Genomic DNA, 19,998 nt, shown 5'->3' with positions numbered 1-19,998 from the left:
ATGTCAACAGAATTAATTTTGCCCAAATTTTACCTGGAAGAGAAAGAGACCTCACATTTTATGGGCTACTACTGTGTCCCAGGCCCTGTGTATATAGGTGACGCACCAATTCTGTAAGTGTCATCATCACCTTGACACAGAGGCACGAACTGAAGCACAGAGAGGGTGAGTAAATGACCCTACTCCCATGACTACATCCACTTCTGAGTCAATCCAAAACTTGTACTTCTTTTACCTCCCCGCAGAGCTTTTGAGAGAGGCCAGGATGAACCTGGAGACGGGGTGCTCCTGAGATTTATGGGGAGGAAAGCAGCAGAAGAAGCTGTTGGAAAGGGCGGTCAGGTTGATGGGAAACACTGAGGGAGCCAAGAATCATAGGGTTGGGGAGGCAGGAGGGAGGGCCACAGGGTTGAGACCTGCAGGAAGGTCTCATGTAAATGGCATGTAAATGGGGGGCATGTAAATGGGGCAACTCCATTTACATGGAGTCAGCAGGAAGCACCCACACCACAGACGGTGCCAGCGTCTCCCGTGGCCAGCAGTCTCTGACGGGCAGCGACATCTACTGCACTATCATTCCAATGCCACACCCCCCCCCCCCCCCCGCCAAGAATGCCCTTTATTAGCAATGTTTCACAAAAAGGGCAGGTCTGAAAATACCACTGGGTATGGTGTAGAAGAAGACATTTTTGAACACAGATTTTAAAGAGAAGTCCAAGGAATGGGGTGCTTTTGATAAACTTGAATTGCTTTTAGTATAATTCAATTCAGGGCAAAGTGTCCTGAAAAGAACACACACGTCTGTGGGTGTGGTTTCCCACAGACGTTGTGTGGGGAAAACTATTTCGTCTTTGCTTATGTGTATTGATATATATGTGTATTGATAGCGCGTGGCCTCATTTTTAACCTCCTTGTGACGACTGAAACCCCCGAGCCTCTGCAAAGACCACCAAAAGACTACGTATTAATTGTATTACCATGTCAGCAATTATGCCAAACATTTCTAGGGAATGAATTTTTGGTACATTCATTACTCTTGCTTTGACAACTGCATCAATGGGCTTTCATCACTCTGAAACACATCTAGGTTGACAGAATGGGGTAATACATCATTGCTAAAGGATTATTTTTCCAATAACAAAGTAACAACTCAATTTCCTTTAACCAAAATACAATCAACTTATCCTATTAAATAAAACCAGTCCTAAGTCAAAAGGTCAAGATGAGATCTGATGTAATTTAAAAGTAGCCTTCAGAAAAGATAAATAATATCTAGGTAAAAAATACAGAAACCCAAAGGACACGGTACACACAGTAAATCAATTACAATAAAAGGAATTCAATGGTGCATAAGTATAACATTAAAACATTCAATAATTCAAGAAAGTGCACATTTGCCTTGGCCACTCATGGAAAAATAATGCATTTCCTGATGGCTCCAAAGGAAATAGAACTATTGATCGGCACGGATGTTTTGCAGGAATTTTGTTTTTGTTTTTGTTTGTTTTGGTTTAAAATGAGAACCTATAACATTGCACATGCAGCTGAAAATCTGTTATTGCAAATGCTACAGGGTAAAAAGTAACAGCAAGCAAAAACAGTCAAAATCTCATTTGGTTTAGACTCTGGCATAACTGTGAGGACATTAAAAATGCTAATATTACTCTTTGGTTTCTGCAAGGTAGATTTCTAACAACTGGCTTTAATGGATGATACAGCAAAAGGCAGATTACATTAAAATGCCAGGCATTTGACCCTCAAGCCAATTCTGTTTTCCACTGTGATGATTTTATTTCCTGTTTACACTCTTAAAAAATCAATATGACAAAGCAATACTTTTTAGAACATTCAATTTGAAAACCTTACATGTAACAACGTATTTATCCACCTGCACTGTTACGTGTTTATGGAGCATGCAAAATTGTTTTGCGCTTTTACCATTATGAAATGATGATGATTCACAAACTTATTTTTAATATTTGGTCTTCACAAAACTTCAATAGTATCAAAATCATGGACTAACTCCCCCCACCAACTCTTCTTTTTCTCTCAACTTCCTGCCTTTGACATGATCCTTGGACTGAATTTGGGGTCCATTCATACTTATTAACTGGAGAGAAAAGGATAAACAAACAACCCTATTAAAACTGGCATTTATCTTTGGTTTCCCTGGGTATGCCTGCCATCCAGCAGCCTAATTCAGTTTGGCAGGGGCGAAAAGCCCAAATCATCTTGAAACCCAGTTCTCTGCACTTCAGCAGCCTCTGAAACAAAATACATTCCAAAAAGCAGAGTATGATCTGGAATGAAGCGGGTTCAACCAGATGGCACCAGAGAGCAGCCTCGGTGGCTGGGGTTCCAAGGATACAGGGTCCTACATTCCAGACCCAAGTTTAGCATCTAGTGCAGTTTACTCTTGCAAGACTAGTAAACCTGTTGGAACTTGGGGCCGCCTCTGTGATCTCTTAAACGTCAAGGTGGGGGCAGGGCAGGGATCCACTGTGATCAGGAACTTGGAGGTAAACCCGTGTGTCATGCTCTACCTTTCAGAGAAGTGAAACCACTCATCCCTTGATCAATCACATTATACAGATGGAAGACTGACCGCCCCGCCCCCAACCCCAGAAGCTTAACATTGTTTCAAGTAACATCACCATTCGCTACCTTGTAGACCGGCGCGAACATCTGCCAGTGAGCAAATTACATTCATGTCTGGCATGCTGGATATATGCCATCTTGCTGTCGGTCAGGGCACTGGCAATCATGCTGTCACGTACACTGTTGCAGTATTTTAACCTACATGCATGGCACATTTCATGGTTTAACAGGAGCAACTACTATAAATAGAAACCTCCAATTCCAGTGTGCAGTAATGGCTCGCCTTCTACCAAAGAGCCATGCCCCCCTTTGCCATGCAGAGTGGCCATAGGGAAGAGGCCCCTGTCCAGGCTCTACCTTTCCAGCTCCCCTTGCCCCTAGGCGAGACAGTGAGATGTAAGGGAGTTAATATGTATCAATTCCTCGCCCACATGTTTAAGAAGCAAGTGTCTTTCCCATAAGTCATCTCTCTACTGCTGGCTGGATGTCAACGCCCAGTGTGACTTTGGAAGTCACATGGCATGGCCTGTGTCAACATAGGTCCCTGAAGAGGGACAAGTAGAGACCCTTCTATCCACACAAATGGTCTTACATTACCAGTACTGGACTGATCCCAGAATGGGAAGGGAATTCTAACCCAGTGAAGTTTCTACAATGTGGGGGTTTGTTACAACAGTTAGCTTTGCCCTAGCTAATCGAGTCAGTGTGTTGTGAATATAACAGAAACGTTAAAGTTTTGTTTAAGTTTATTTGTTTATTTTTTGAGACAGAGAGAGAGAGTATGAGCAGAGGAGAGCCAGAGAGAGAGGTAGAGAGAGAGGATTCCAATCAGGCTCTGCACTCTCGGTACAGAGTCTGACGCGGGGCTTGAACTCACCATGAGCCGTGAGATCATGACCTGACCCGAAATCAAGAGTGGCATGATGGGGCGCTTGGGTGGCTCAGTCGGTTAAGCGTCTGACTTCAGCTCAGGTCATGATCTCACAGTTCATGGGTCTGAGCCCTGTGTTGTGCTCTGCTTCGGATTTTGTGTCTCCCTCTCTCTCTGCCCCTCCTCTGCTCACACTCTGTCTCTCTCTCTCTCTCTCTCGAAAATAAATAAACATTAAAAAAAAAAAAAAAAGAAAAGAGAGTGGAATGTTTAACCAACTGAGCCACCCAGGCACCCCAGAAACCTTAGATTAAATCTATCCCTCATTGGTCCTTTTCCCGTGCATATAATCTAAGGGGAAAAGATTTAGTTTTAAAATAAGTTCTACTAGAGACAATTAAAGTAACAGTGCTTATTTTGCTCCAGAAAGAAAAAGTTTAAAGGAGGCTAATTAAACTGTCATTGAATAAATGAAGGTCCTGAAAATTTTACGGAGCAGATAGTTGAAAAAACTTCACTAAATACAAACCAAACAAATACAGAGCATTTACTTGACAGCACATAAAATAACACACTACCCACAACACGGGGAAGGTTGAAAATAGTTTTTGAGAGCATCTGATTCAGTAGGTGTAGGCGGGGCCTGGAAATCCACTTTTCTAATAGGCAGCCCGGGGGTTTCTGATGCACTTGGTCTTGGGCCACACTCTCAGCAACGTGGTGAAAAAGGTCTCTGATGGTTAAACCGTGAAATGTACCACGTTGTGAGGCTGTCAGACTTCCTTCCTAGAGGAAAGTCAAACCGGGGAAGTTTTTTATCCACGGGGTAGAAAACATGCTGTCAACAAGCATTACAGAGCTTTAGGAATCTAGACAAGTTTGCCATGATCCCAATCTTTAAGCAGCTCACGGTCTCAGGACAGTGACTATAAATGTATTCCCGTGTGTGTGTGTGTGTGTGTGTGTGTGTGTGTGCGCGCGCGCACACTCACGCACACGTATGTGTGTCTGCAGAGGAGGTAGTGAAACAGAGAAGGAGGAAACAAAGATACCCTCCGGGTTTGAACTGGGGGAGATGAGACCTCATCCACGGCTGTGCAGATGGATGTCTGTGGCCCCAGGTAGCACACTCACCTCCCCTGGGCATCCCTGTCCCAGAACAGTCTCCAGATAATGTTACCACCAACACGATACAGAATGAAACAGAGGTAGGGGAGGAATCCAACCCTATTCAAGAAGCAAAAGCAGTTATGTTCACCTATTTTGCGCCTCGAACTTCTACATAATGCGCTGGAAGAAAAGATTCTAAGGCAAACAAATAAAACTTTGTAAAACCACATGGCTACGTGGGGAGTTATTGTTTTATGAATAGTTTCAGTCAGGAATGATGAAAAAGTCCTGGAGATGGGTGAGTGATGATCACATGATGACTCGAAGGCACCTAATACCATTGTACGCTTCAAAATGGTTAAAATAGTAAGTTTTATGTTATATATGCTTTGCCCCAATAAAAAAAAATCATGGTTATAGGCTTCCCTCCAACTCAGTACATTAATGAATATGATAGGGTATTTGCAGGAAAAAAAATGAACCTAACCCTACACTCTCCCGTACTTTCTATCTCCTTGAGAAGTTAGGAAACCATGAATGTATTCAACCGATGTTTAAGGAGAATTATTGTGGCCTAGGCAGGCACTGTTCTAGGCACTAAGACCTAGCAGTGAACGGAATAGAAATGAGTCCTGTCCTCGGACAGCATTTACTTATTCATCCCCTCATACACTCATCAAGTATTTATTAAATGTCTGTCGCTTGCCAAGCTCTATGCTTGGGCACCAGAAATACAACGGTGAAAAAACAGCAATGAAAACATCAGCAAACCAGACCCTTCTTTGGCCTCATGAAGTTTCTAGCTGGCCACAGGAGACATATATGAATCTAAAATATCCACCTTGGAAAGTCATCAAAGCAGAGATGTGTGGACTCCTAGAGTGTGTTGTGTGGTGATGGGAACTGGCTCAGTCAAGGTCTTTGTGAAGGGACTGATGTCTGAGTTGAGATCTGATGGACGGGGTTGGGCAGGGACAGTGTGGCACCAGGGAAGAGGGGAAGGAAGTGGAGAGTGGCCACATCGAGGCTAGAAAAGCAGGCAGAGGCCCAGGGGCCGCGCAGAGCCCCGTGGATCTTTCCGTTTCTGTCTTAAGGGCAATGGGGAGCCATCGATGTACTGTAACGAGGCTGGGGGTGGGAGAGGAATGATCTGATCAAAAATGGTACTTCCTTGGCTGCTCTCACAATTTAAAAACGACCAACAGAAAATGAGGGCAAAGGACTATAAGTAAAGTCCTATACAGTTATGAAAATAGGTGAAACTCTTTGAAGCTCTCAGATGAAAGACAGTATTTAACATTTCAAAGAATTATCATGATCAGATAAGGAATTCTAAACAGCATGCCAAGTTTTAATTTTTTAGTGCTAATCAAAACATAGTCTCTTAAGGTTCTATTATAAAACCTACTAATGAAGTTGAATATGATTAAAACAGTCACCAGAATTTGCAAGGTTAGTAAATTAAGTTGCCCACACTTGATCAACACTGTTTAAAGTGCATACTTTGGGGGGGAGTTAAACAATTCGATCAAAGAAATGAAGTATATTAGACTTTGCAAAACATGATTGCGTAGGCACCTTTCATTAACCTATAAGGTGACAACAGGACATTTAACCAAATGCTGTACAAATTCAATTAATATTTAAGAACTTGAACAAAGAATCAAATACATCTCATTTCTTCCTTTAAAATATGGTTATTGATGCTAATATATACTGTTGAACGGGGAACAAAACTCAGATCTGCACAATACTGTGCGTGCTAAGGGCAGATACATAAAGTAATAACAAGGGCACCTTTTACATATAATCAAATTAGCCACAGGCTATTTTAATTTACGTAGATTAAACACTCAAGAAGTAGGTGACAGACATTTCTGCATTTCAAATTCCGGATAAAAACAGGGAGTAGGAAACATCACGCTTTTAACTGTACAGTGAGTTCATCTGACCTTAGAACAACAAAGTACTTTCTAGACTACCTCTCAAAGTTCAGAAAAGTTGTATAGACTTGACCCACATAATTTACACAATTCACCTTTTCACCAAATTGTCATTTATACACTTCAGATCTGTCAATTCGTGGTTCTGCTTAAATTACCTTAAGAATGTAACGTAGCTAGCAAGAAGGCTCTCAAGGCAGCTCCGGGTACGTTTTATCATAAACAACCAAAGCCCCCTCGGTTTTATAGGGCCTGGGAACCACAGTTTATTTGCAGAGGCCTCCAACACCATCGCTTTTTGAGATTTAGCCTTACAAAGATCTTCATTTTCAAGTTTAATCTGACTCAGTTTAAAACCTATTATTGTTCTATCAATTTACACTTTGGCCTAAACAAATTTAATATACTTGGGTACAAACGCGTTCCTAGATTTCCCATGCAGCATCTTTCTGATGTTTAAAACGGTGTTTTTAAATGCCCAGTGAAACGGCATTTGTTTCAAAACTGTAGTTCATATTCCTAGCAGATGCCACAAATCATATGTCAGATTGCAGAGAAAGGGATAAAAATGCAACAAGTCAGATTTAGCCAGAGTAAAAAAAAAAATTGAATACATTTACCATAAAAAGAAGGGGACAATCTCTTTTTGAAAAATTAGAAGCATCATTTGCATTTTTACTGTTGGCGCTAAACAAGTCTCACTAAAAAGATGAAATGATAAGACGTCTGAAAAACTTTCAAACATTTGGATAAAGACTAGACATTTCTTCTTCTTTTTTTATTTTTTTCACTATGAGCTTTCAAAGTTGGCAAGTTATTCCTTATTCAAAATTCTCTTTAAATGCTCTGGCTTTTTAGTCTCTTCTTGATAGAGACACGAACTCACAAGTAGCCCCCACTGGTGAGTGGGGCTCTTTATTTCCCCTCCACGCTTCCTAAGTAGCTGCCATGGTCATTGAACGAAATCTGAGGTCTTCTCATCATACTGCTCTGGAAGGAAAAAGGAATGAGCCACAACTGAATCAGAATAAAATGGGTTCCAAACACAACTCTGATGTAGTGTCAGTGGTGTTCATCCCGTGGTTCCCACAATATTTACTGACTGGCACCCGGGACATCCTAATAAGGTTTTATCTCCATTTCTTAGTTGTCCATGGAAGCACTGATTTTCAATTTTACTTGTACTGATTTTTTCAACCAAAAGGAATGTGATGAGCGTAAAACACACACACACACACACACACACACACACACACACACACACACACAAAACGGCAAAAAGCAAAGAAATTCAAAAGGGATTTAAATGCTAAGCCTACCTTAGTAGATTTCTCCATAGTAGTATCTGAGCAGAGTGGCCCAGTCCTGGTCAATCCCAAAATGGCTTTGGGAGTCTCAGATCTCTCTGTTCTCTAGATCAGTCTCTCAACTCGAGAATTTGAAACGCTGGTCTTATGGAAATCTGGAATACTATTAGTTCCAGGTCACTAACTAAAGTTAAGTTCAAATATGAAGCTGCCCATTTAAAAAGAGGTCATCTTTAATGCAACATGACCTGTATTAAATGAGCCATTATTTCCAAATAAAGCAATCAAGTTATGAATTCAATAGCTTACCAGGTGACATTAGGCAAATTACTTCCTCTCTGTGTACAAAATGGGGTTAATAATCCTGACCTATCTCTTAAGGTCTCTGGGGACAATTCATTTAGGAATTGTCTAAGTGCTGTATAAATGTTTCTGGTGTTATGAGAGCTTGGTTTTATTGTCATTGGAACGCCACCATCATAAAAAGGAATTGAGAGGTTTAGTCAGAGGTGAATTAACAAAGCAAGGTCTATGCTAATACAAGTGCCCTCTGACCTTGGATCACTGAGCTTGAAAAATCGCACAGATCAAAATGTAAATGAAGTTTGCATTTTCAGAGACAGAGTTTTTGTTAATTTCTTTCCTATTCAATTCCTTTGCTTTGAAAATCATTACTTTGGAAGCAAACCATTTTCAATTTCTACCTCCCCCCACCCTTTTTTTCTTTTCATTATTTCTCATTGCTGTTCCCAGCTCCATTTGCATTAAAGCATGACATTGGAGGTATCCAAGGCCTTTCTTTCTCAATCCACTATCTGGCACACCCAGAAAACAAGCCTGTCAGGAGGCATGAGCCGTGTGGACAACAAACTTTTTTCATTTTATCGTTTTTTAAAAAATTGTGTGATCTCCAGGGGCGCCTGGGTGGCTCAGTCGGTTGAGCGTCTGACTTCGGCTCAGGTCATGATCTCGTGGTCTGTGAGTTCGAACCCCGCGTCGGGCTCTGTGCTGATAGCTCAGGGCCTGAAGCCTGCTTCGGATTCTGTGTCTCATTCTTTTTCTGCCCCTCCCCCACTCATGCTCTGTCTCTCTCTGTCTCAGAAATAAATAAACATTAAAAAAAAATTTTTTTTTTAAATTGTGTGATCTCCAGACGTTCACTACTTTCAGAGGAAGTAAGTTCTCTTTCCCCAGCTAAATTTCCATGGTTCATTCATTTACTTGACAAATAGTTACTGAGCACCTCGTACGTATGTGCCAGCCAGGTGCTGTAGGTGCCAGAAGGAGCAGTGAATTTAAAAAGGCAGAAATTCCTGCTCTCGTGTAGCTTATATTTTGGGGGTGAAGACAGATAGTAAGCAAAATAAATAGGTAAACAAATGTCATATGTTGGAAGGAAAAGAGGAAGTGTGGTGAAAGCAGGGAAGTGCAGAGATGGAGAGGGCTGTAATCTTAAACATGATGGTCAGAGAAAAACCTCCTTGAGAAGGTGTGATGTCAGGGAAGACTTGAAGGACGTGACTGTGAGAACCATTGGGGAAGGGCTTTGCAGGCAAGGTGAGGGTTCCAGGCAAGTATAAAGGCCCTGAGGTAGGAGATTCTGTGTTTGAGAACAGCAAGGAGGTCAGGGTGGTGAAGGAAGAAAGAAGAGCTGGAGAAGGGAGAGCAGTGAAGGAATGGGGGTAGCAGATGATCTGGACCCGGAACATGGGTGCAAGGCATCCGACTTTCACTCTGAGTGAAAACCCTTGAGAGGTTCTAAGCTGAAAAGTAACATGATCTGACTTCCATTTGAAAGGCTGGATCCGGCTGAGAATAGGCTGAAGGGGAACAAAGTTGAGACAGGAAGGCCACATAAAAGACAACCGCAGTAGTTCAGGCAGACATCAGGGGTTTGATCCCGGGGTAGCACCTGGGTAGAGTTTCACCGCTTTCAATTATGAATCACAACCTTCTTCTTCATCTCGCCGTACTTTATTTAATTCCCTCACTCCCTAAGAATATTTTTCCGTAGAAGCCTTCCCTTGCACCCCCTCCCTGTGAATACTAAGACTTTCTCTCCCATCAGACCACCTTTTGAAAGGGTCAAAGAATCCACATTTGGATGAGGTCAAATCAGCAAGGACACTACTGTTACAGGATAAGCTGAGGCATGCTGAAAATTTTTTAAAGAATTTATTTGAGGAAAAATCTATGAGAATCAAGCAGCACCCAATCCAGCAGTAGAACGGAGCTCCAAGGAGCCGCAGGAAATGAGAGGCTGCAACAAGGAAGTCATACTAGGCAGGAAAGCTGTGTGGCTACTGCAAGGTCGTTTTCCTTTAGGAGATGGCAGGTGTCTATCAGGCGGATTTCCTCACTAGGGCGGATCAGGCGATTCCTGATTGACTGGTTCAAGATTCCATGTCTGATGGTCAAAACTGTCAGTCAGTCCTGGTTTGGTGACAAGAGACATAGCATAAGCGACTCTAGTTTGGGTCTGTTGTCTTCTTTTTAACACTACTCTCCCAAAGCACAAATGACCAGATGTGTTCCACTGAAGTTCTCAGTAAAGACACCTGCCACTCATCAAGGGCAGTGCGTCACAGAACTGATGACTGCGGGGAGAAAGCCTCCCTTAGAAGCAGCGTTGGGTACAAAAGTCTGGGAGGAGGTGAGGGCTTCCGTTTTCAGTAACCTCTACAAACCTGCTTCCATTTTGAGTCAGTGAAGTCCCACCAGGAGTGCACACGTTTTTTAAGTAAATTATTATCCCGTTTTCATATGTTCTTATGTCTGTATAAAGCAAAGAAATGCTAACCGTCCTCTAACTCTTGTGTGTGTGTAAAATTTAATATTTCTTCAAAAAAATTTTTTAAAGTTTATTTACTTTTGAGAGAGAGACAGGTTGGGGGGGTGGGGCAGAGAGAGAGGGAGACACAGAATCCAAAGCAGGCTCCAGGCTCTGAGCTGTCAGCACAAAGCCCAACTCGGGGCTCGAACCCACAAACTGTGAGATCATGACTTGAGCCAAAGTTGGACGCTTAACCACCCAGGTGCCCCTCATACCTTCTTTTTTTATGTTTATTTATTTTGAGAGAGAGAGAGAGAGAGAGAGTGCATGCAAGTGGGTGGGGAGCAGAGAGAGAGAGGGAGAGACAGAATCCCAAGCAGGCTCCATGCTGTCTGCACAAAGCCAGACCTGGGACTTCATCTCACAAACCTCGAGATCATGACCTGAACTGAAATCAAGAGTCAGACACTTCACCAGTTGAGCCACCCAGGCGCCCCCTGTACTTAACTTTTTATCTTTAGCTGAGACCATTCCGATCAGACACCATATATCGGGCAAGCCTAAGCCCGGAGCCCTGATGGCCAAGAAATAAGAACAGACTTGACTTCACTAAACAGCAAGGAGGTGGCTGCATTCCAGTACAGGTCCATGTCTCTAGAAACATGGTAGCAACAGCCACTATCCAAGAGGAGATTCTGGAAATGGCCCTTGTGGTAAAAGAAGGGAGATACACTAATCTTTTCAACCAGCCTAGAAAAGCTCCTGGCAACTTCAGAGCAGTGATAAAGGAGCCACGTGTAACCAGAGAGATCTTGGACTCTGGCGTTCTGGGACCACGGCACCTTCTCCAGGTACATGGGAGGACTCTCACTTTTTTATCTGGGTCTCGTTTGCAGAATAAATAAGAATGCAATATTTTAACCTATAAATGAAGTGATATATGACTTCTATTAATGGATCACTACTTTAAATAAGTTATTTCTCTTTTCTTCATTTGGGGTGACTTAAGAGAAAAAATACCTCTTGCTATGCCATTTATTTTTTTAAATTTTTTAATGTTTAGTTATTTTTGAGAGAGAGAGAGAGAGAGAGAGAGAGAGAGAGACTGAGCATGGGGGTGGGGCAGACAGAGAAGGAGACACAGAATCCAGGCTCCAGGCTGAGCTGTCAGCACAGAGCCTGACACGGGGCTCGAACTCACGGAGCACGAGATCATGACCTGAGCTGAAGTGAGATGCTTAGCTGAGCCACCCAGGCAGCCGTACCCCTTGCCATTTAGAAAAAAAAAAAAAAAAATGTCCTGAGCTTGAGGTCCAGCAGGGGGCTCCAGTTTCTCCAAACACTTGCACTGCCCACTCTCTCACTCCTTCAGGGCGTTACTCACATGTCATTTTCTCCGTGGCTGGAGCCACCTTCTGTGGCCGCCTTCTCCCAATGGCAACATGCATCCAACTCCCAGCTCCTTTCCCTGCTTTGTTTTCCCCTGAAGCACTAATCACCACCCAACATATTATATATTTTACTAATTTATTTTATTTGTTGTCCAATGCACTAGGACCTATGCTTCATGAGGACAGGGATCTTGTCTGCTTTTTCATGCAATACACCCTCTGCCTAGACCAATGCCTAACACACAGAGGTCATCCGTAAACATATCCCTTAAATGAATGAACTCCGCAGAGCGATCAGATTATAGGGTTAACTTGAGATGTCATGGTCAAAGATCAGTTTTGGCTAGCACATGCATAGAAAGTAGTTCTGGAAAAATCCACAAGACTGATAACAGCATTTACCTTGAGGGGGAGAAATTTACATATGATTTCACAGCTGTATGTACCAGTCATATCTTTAGATCATTGGAATATTTTTCTCACTCAGAGATGTCTGGGTGATGTGAATTATGAGTCCTGGGAAATGTTGTTTTTTTGTTTTTTTTTTTTTATCATCTTCAATAGTAAAAACAAAAGCCTAATAAATAGCCACTTAAAAATAGTTAAGCACATACATGTGTAAAAATCTGCACACAAACACATGCAATGTGTTGAATGAAGTATGCAAAGTTAACACAAAAAGATAATACAGCTAGTAACTCTTCTCCTTTTTTTTAAATGTTTATTTTTGAGAGAGAGAGCGGGGGAGGGGCGGGGGGCGGGGACAGAGGATCTGAAGCAGTCTCTGTGCTGACAGTGACGAGCCCAGTGTGGGGCTCAAACTCATGAACCGTGAGATCATGACCTGCGTCGAAGTCGGATGCCTCAACTGACTGAGCCACCCAGGCGCCCCAACTTTTCTACTTTTTGAGTGCTCAAAGATCTCATACCCAACAGGATGAACAGATCTGACTTGAGTAGTATGTTGGTACCAAAGACACCCGTAGCTAACAAATACTTCCCCATAAGAGAGACACTCGGAACCCTGAAGGAGGCAGAAGAGAGTGTCTCCTCACAACATTACACCAAAGATATGGTACCAAGTATTTCGGTTGGGTCCAAGGCTTGAAAAGCATTTCAGTTTTCCTTTGAGGTTCATGGCCAAGCTATCATTATAGACTACAGTCTCCACAATGAGATTTCCCGAGAAAAATAAAAGAAACCCTGAAAACCAGAGTAACAGTCAGGAATGTCCCAGAGAAGTGAGCTGGCAAAGCAGGAGAGTTCAGCTACAAGATCACAGTTATTTACAGAGTCAGAAGATCCAGAACAGAAACAAGGCAGTCATGACCAGTGAATGCGACTCAGCAGCAGAAATTGATGTTATTCTCTCTCTCCTGCAGGTTACGCGCGAGAACGAGGCCATTTGTTATAGAAAGGGAAGATTTACAGAGTTGATAGTTCATTTTCTGGAAATGAGATGTAAATATCAAGTCTGGGAAAGGTGCCCTACAGTCCCATTGGGTAACGAACAGTGGCCCATGGTGACCAAGCATGGTGAAGTTCTCAGAGGGAACCAGGGACAGGGAAAGAAGCAAAAAAGGGATGGAGACTTGTTTTGAGGGACAGAAAGGAGGGACGCGTGAGCTCCATGAGTCATGTTCCCTATCCCACAGTTCTTTTAAGGATCATTCAGTTATTTGGGATCTTTTCTCTCTTTTCTCTCACTCTCTTGATTACTCCCCCTTCCAGCCAAGGGCTTTGATTTTACTTTTAATCTACCTAACACCAGCTGTTACCAGAGCCTTCTTAGTAAAAGGGCTTAGCTCAAACAGCCTGATCATTAGAGCAAACAGCAAGTACACGGAGCCTACGCGGCGTTTTGGAAAGAGCAACTGGTCCGAACGCCTGCGTCAGACCCCAGCTCACGTTCCTAGCTTGAGAGCCAGGGTCACACTGCTGAAACGCACTCTTCTTCAAAAGGGGGTAATAAGACTTGTCCTTTCCACAGAAGATTCTTAAGAGGATCAAACTAGACCATGCAAACTGAAAAGCACTGCATATAAACGTACAAGTTATTTCGATGGTGATGGTTGTGCTCTTTCGCAGCACAGGGAAAACTGTCCTAGGAAAATAGAAGAATGTCTTTCGGTACATTTGCTCTGGGTCCAGCTGTAATAAAAGTCAGACCATGGGTATTCCGAGGTGTGTTTTTAGGGATGCAAAACTTTGCTGCATTAGTATAACCACATGGTGTTTAATTTCATGAGGTTCAAAGAAACTGAGTGACATTGAATATAATCTCACAGGTGGTCTTTGAAGATATTTCATGAGCTAAAGCTAACAAATCCAATTATGGCATTTGGCATTAAAAAAAAAAAAAGTGCGCCTAATCCAGCTTTCCTTATCCTCTTGACCACTAAACTCTCCAGAATGCAGAATGAATACAGAAAACTTGGGGGAATCTTTCAACCTAGTGCAGAAAGAATGAAAATAGAATCTTCTTGTAAATCAAAAAGGCACATTGATAAAGCTTACGCCACACTGGAAATGAGCATTGCAGGAAGCACTGCATTACAGTATGAAAAAAAAAAAAAACAAAACAGGAGTGCAGTAGCTAAGGGTGAGTATGCCCTAGCTGGAAAATTGTCTTCAGGTAATATAAAAATGGCCCATGAGACCCCTAAGAACAAACATCTCTACACAGAATGACAAATTATATTGAAATCACATGTCAAGACACCCTGCTGCTATATACCCTTACAACAAACATAAACTCACTAGCTTCTAGTTTTCTTTAAACTGTATTCACATTTGCTACTAAAAATACTTGAACTAAATCTGCCGGGCACCGCCCCGCCCGAGTCCCTCTTCTAAGGGTTTAACAAGCTACGTGAAAGATACTGACTTTCGATACAAACTCCACTAACCAGATCAGCACGCTAAATCAGACCAAATCAATGAACAGACAACAGAAAGCTTCGGACAAGCCCTTACGGTTGGAATACAAGTCTAATCTTGGCTTCAGTTTCAAACAAATCATTAACACGATACCTGGGAGGGGAATCAAAAATCAATGGGTCCCAGGAAGCACACATCCCTTCCCTTCACACAGAAACAAGCACAGGCATTACCTTTCGAACCAAGTTCTCCTACTGCTTACTGCTTCGCACCTGGAGCAAAAGGAAAATCTTACACAAAGTGCCCATCACGCACATTTCTGCATGTAAAACACTGGTGACCGAAATCCGCTGTGGCCGGACCATGTGCAGTAAAATGTTAAAAGTCCTCTCGACAGCCAATTCAAAGCTGCTCAGACCTCCGGGGCCTCCCAGGGTGATCAGCCGGGCTTTGTGGCAATACAATGGGGGTTAAACATTTCCTCGTATCCACTTAGAAGCAAGAAAAATCGGTTTAGTTGCTCACAACTGTTTAGCAAAATACACGCTAGCTTAGGTCTGGCGATGCTGTTTTAAGAAAGTAACTGCCGTATTTCCACCTATGGGGAGAAGATGTAAGGTGTTATGTAATTTCTTCTTTATTTTTAGCCTAGTATAACTTGAAATGACATTTTTGACTTCCTATCTGGTTGCTGTTTTAAATATTCTTTCTGTACAGGACACAGTGATTGCTTAGGACCGGTTTGCTTAGTTTAGCATCAGAACCTACTTCACACACATGTATAACCTGCCATCCGCAGGACTCACAACCGTCACTTCTGCCTTTTTTCCTTTTATGGTGGCCTCAAAACTCTATTTAAGTTTACTGTGAGATCTTACAAAAATAAATATTGCAGCTGTTTTTGTTTCTTTTCCCCTATTTCTTTCTCAGTTGTATTCCTTTTTCAGGCCTCTCTGCTACCCATTATCATTAGTACTTTACCTATCCAAGCTGGAAAAACTTTTAAATGTTGGTTACGACTATTCTTGTAAGCTAGGTGTTATTGACACATAAGTACGTACAGACAAATAGTAAATAGTGAGCAGGTATTTTCACTACAGTACTAAATATGCCAGAGTTATATTGTAGGCTAAGAAGACCCAAAGAAAGTAGCGGGAGATGTTCTAAAGCGTACTAGATATATAAGAGGACCTCATTGTGGGGGTTGCCGCAAATCTTTAAGCCAACCTGTTTTTGCTTGAATTTCTAGTGTTTATTTTTCAGGCTTTAAGGTTCTTTGGAAAAACTTCAAGAGAAGTAGGTTTATAAGTCATTCGCTGGCTACGACGCAAGTTTAGAAAACGTCCATTTAGCATATTTTCAGTTAAAGGTCCTCGCTTCCTAAGAACAAACCTAAAAATCTGTTCCCCGCTTATTACAATGACTGGCGTGAACAATGGGTGGCTATATTTCTTCGAAGCTCTTTTCAGCACTTCTTAAGACCTGGTGGGAATAATGCCTTTCCTCACAAAAGCAGAACCAACATGTAACGCAATCTCCTTCAAAGCATATTGTCAGGAGTTCAACAATAACCATGGCCACGTGACCTTCAAAACCCAACCGAGTAGAGACATCAGAGAATCCTGACGGGGTCCTATCTCTGCACATCTGCTTCTGCTTAAAATGTCCTGATTAGTTTTGAACTGTGTTCATAAAAGCTTTAAAAATAGGAAATAATTTTCCGGTTTTTTGTTTGTTTGTTTGTTTGCTCTTTTAAAAGATGGAGCAAGCAGAGGCAGGGAAGCCTCTAGAGTTATTTCCTCCCAATTACCTACCTGCTGCTCTGAATGCGTTACTGATGGTACCCACTCATCAGGAACAAGATAACCAGATGCTTCACCAACCAATACAGCACACACTGCTGGTAGCGGAAACCAGGCTGGGGACTAGGATTTAGATATGTTACACCTTTTGGTATTCCCCAATCATTTCTTTGGAGTGCCTCTTAAAAATTTAAACATTCCCACTGGGAAGGAGAATGCGCCTGTGTCTCTCTATTAATATGTTAACACAACCTTTTCTTTTCCCAGTTAGTTATTCCCACTGGTATATAAAAAACAAAACACAAAAACAAAAAAACAGGCTCAAGCAGCAATCTGAAAGAAGGTTGTATTTTGGAGAAGAGTGTGAGGACTACTTAAAAGGGGGCTTTAAACTGCGATTGTGCTCCTCACGGTCCGGGGCTGAATGGAGGAGAGAGGAGTCTAATTATGCAGCTTGACTGACTGAGCCTAATCAGAATTATTTCGGCACACTGCTTCACGCCAGCCTCAGACCCATTAAACGCTAAATGCTGCTGCCTGCCCACGTCTCCCTCTGTCTCCCACTGTGACCTGTTACTCTTCAACAGGGGCGACTCAGTGAGCCACTCGGAACAGTTTTCGGGAAACGGAGGCACGGGGTTTAACAGGCTCCTCAAAAATCCACGAGCAAATCTGTCCTGTCATGATGGGAATGGGTGCAGTTCCACTTTACAACAGCACCACTGAGACTGCTTTCACCGTGCTGTATTTTTTTCTTCGGAAAAGTTGAAGTCGACAGCTGTTGCTCCTTCCGCAAGACCAGCTCGGTCTTCAGAAATCGAATTCGGGATATTTCATTTTCCACTCCTCAGGCTATTAACTCCTGCCATCCTGCTTAGCAAACATGTAGTTCCCATCATGGGGACCAGGTGAGGTGACTTATAGCACCAAAGGACGCCTTCTGCTTTCTGTTCCCCTAATTCAATCTCCCACGTCGTCCAGATTTATCCACTACTGGCGTGTAACTGCCTTTCTACATGCTATGACTTACTACCCATTTTAAGTATATAAAAATGTTTAGATGTGAGCTTTTAAAAAAAAAAAGTTTATTTATTTATTTTGAGAGAGAGAGAGAGGCAGAGAGAGAAGGGGGAGAGAGAGGGGAAGAGAATCCAAGGAAGGCTCCTCACTGCCAGTGCAGGGCCTAATGCAGGGCTCGAGCCCATGTGAGATACGTCAGATACGTGAGATACGTGAGATCATGACCTGAGCCTAAATCAAGAGTCAGGACACTTAACTGACTGAGCCACCCAGGAGCCCCTAGATGTGCTTTTTTTTTAATTTTTTTTTTTTAACATTTATTTATTTTTGAGACAGAGAGAGACAGAGCATGAATCGGGGAGGGTCAGAGAGAGGGAGACACAGAATCCGAAACAGGCTCCAGGCTCTGAGCTGTCAGCACAGAGCCCGACGCGGGACTCGAACTCACGGTCCGCGAGATCATGACCTGAGCCGAAGTCGGACGCTCAACCAACTGAGCCACCCAGGAGCCCCTAGATGTGCTTTTTAAAAGATACACCTCTTCATATAAACCTAAATCATGTATCTAACTTTTGATCTGAATAGATACAATTGGAAATTTTCCGTCTTTAAAAATTACTTTTTATACTTATACTGTAAAAGTTACAGATTTTATACTTCTAAATACCATAATGTGTGTGTAGACGCATTATGAATGTACATGATGCTATGCATTTGCACATGCAATAAATATGAATGTGTATATGCATATATGAAATAAACATGTTTATGAAATATATGTCTGCATATATGTGAAATAAAACATACCTAAATCCTCAAAAAAAATATGTATGATGCATATTCAACCTCAGTCCCTCAGTCTCCTCATCTGTAAAATGAAGATAATATAGCACCTTCTTCGTAGAGCTGCTGAGAGGATTAAATGAGTTAATGTTTTTAAGTCCCTTAGAACAATGCCTGGCACATAGTAGATGCTGTATGCACGTGTGTGTATTAAATAACAATAAATCTGATATCATCTATGAATGAGGAAATGAGAACAGGATTCAAGTATTCTTCCAGAAGGCAAGAGTTGTACCCTGAAGTATTAGTTTACTTTCATGATCTTTGTTTTTGTCATTATTTAGCAGGCTTTTATATTTGACCCAGTTCACATGCACCGCCAGCTTTCTGAAATATTTTGTAAGTTCTTTTCTTTTGAAAGATGCTTTTCTTTTGAATTCCTTTATAGGAACTAAAAAAAAAAAAAAAAAAAAAAGAGGTCACTTAGCTGATTGAATGAGAAATAAAGAATCTTGCTGAAGTAGCCTACGAACTGGGTGGGGAAAAAAATGAGTTAACCGAGTAATTCTTTCCCTCACTCTGAAATACTGTGCCATACCCACATGGTCACAGGCATCACCGGGCATGTTTCTCAAGGATGTGGATCTGCAGAGTGGAGACAAGTTAAGTGGCACTGTCATTTGGTGAAAGTGTCATTAAGAGCCATCTGTTTCTGTAAATACAGTACAGAGACCCAGGAATCCAACAGATAATTTGATGGCACAGCAGACTGGCATCCTAGTGCTTTTTTATAATTTGCTGATAGTCACAACGCCAAGATTCTAGAAAGGCATCACGAGGCTGAATTAAGGAGGGAGACTGAGAGAAAATGTTTTTGTGGCGAGTTGTGTACTTTTCGATATCTCAAGAGACCAGCCGACACTGCTACTCTTTTTGAATCTGTGCACCATCGAAACCAACAAAACATTCACTAATTCTCACCCCGCACTTTCTCTTTCTTTCAATCCTCCTCTCCCTCTCACTCCTGACCCTTATTTTGAGTATGGACAGATTTTACAAGCCACCGCTTTTAAAAAGGAACTCTAGTATTATTACAATTAAGAACGATTCTGTAAGAAAAGAGTTTTTGCAAATGAAAGTGGTCAAAAACTCTGATACCTTTAACAAGAGTACTAAAATAACCAGAATTTCTCGTACACTATATCCCCATAGTGCTTTCATATAGAGTTATTTTATGGTTATTCATATATGTGTCAAAATATGCATTTTATTTCAAATGTATCTTTTTTATTTTTTAATGTTTATTTAATTTTGAGAGAGAGAGAGAGAGAGAGAGAGAGAGAGAAGGACAGAGTGCGGGTGGGGGAGGGGCAGAGAGCAAGGGGCAGAGAGCAAGGGAGACACAGAACATGGGCGGGCTCCAGGCTCTGAGCTGTTACCACTGAGCCTGACGCGGTGCTCGAACTCGCGGACCACGAGATCATGAGCCGAAGCCTAACATTCAAGTGACTGAGCCACCC

At 42.1% G+C, this 19,998-nt stretch overlaps 1 protein-coding gene across 22 annotated transcripts in view; it reads right to left on the bottom strand.

Moving 5' to 3' along the window:
* The window catches only part of NRCAM (neuronal cell adhesion molecule), a 284,783-nt gene that overhangs the window by 146,086 nt on the left and 118,699 nt on the right, over positions 1-19,998 (bottom strand). The window contains exon 1 of one of the 22 annotated variants that reach the window (XM_053896790.1): positions 15,136-15,431. The exons of the other annotated variants lie outside the window; for them this stretch is intronic. The gene's annotated coding sequence lies outside the window, so the exon portion shown is untranslated. Of the gene's footprint in view, positions 1-15,135; positions 15,432-19,998 lie in introns of those variants that run through there. 22 annotated transcript variants of the gene reach the window in all.

Source organism: Panthera pardus, unplaced genomic scaffold (genome assembly GCF_024362965.1).
Source record: "Panthera pardus isolate Hobbes unplaced genomic scaffold, ASM2436296v1 HiC_scaffold_8, whole genome shotgun sequence".
NCBI classification, from domain to species: Eukaryota; Metazoa; Chordata; class Mammalia; order Carnivora; family Felidae; genus Panthera; species Panthera pardus.
Note: the sequence above shows the minus strand (reverse complement) of the source record. Positions and strands in the feature narration are given on the sequence as shown.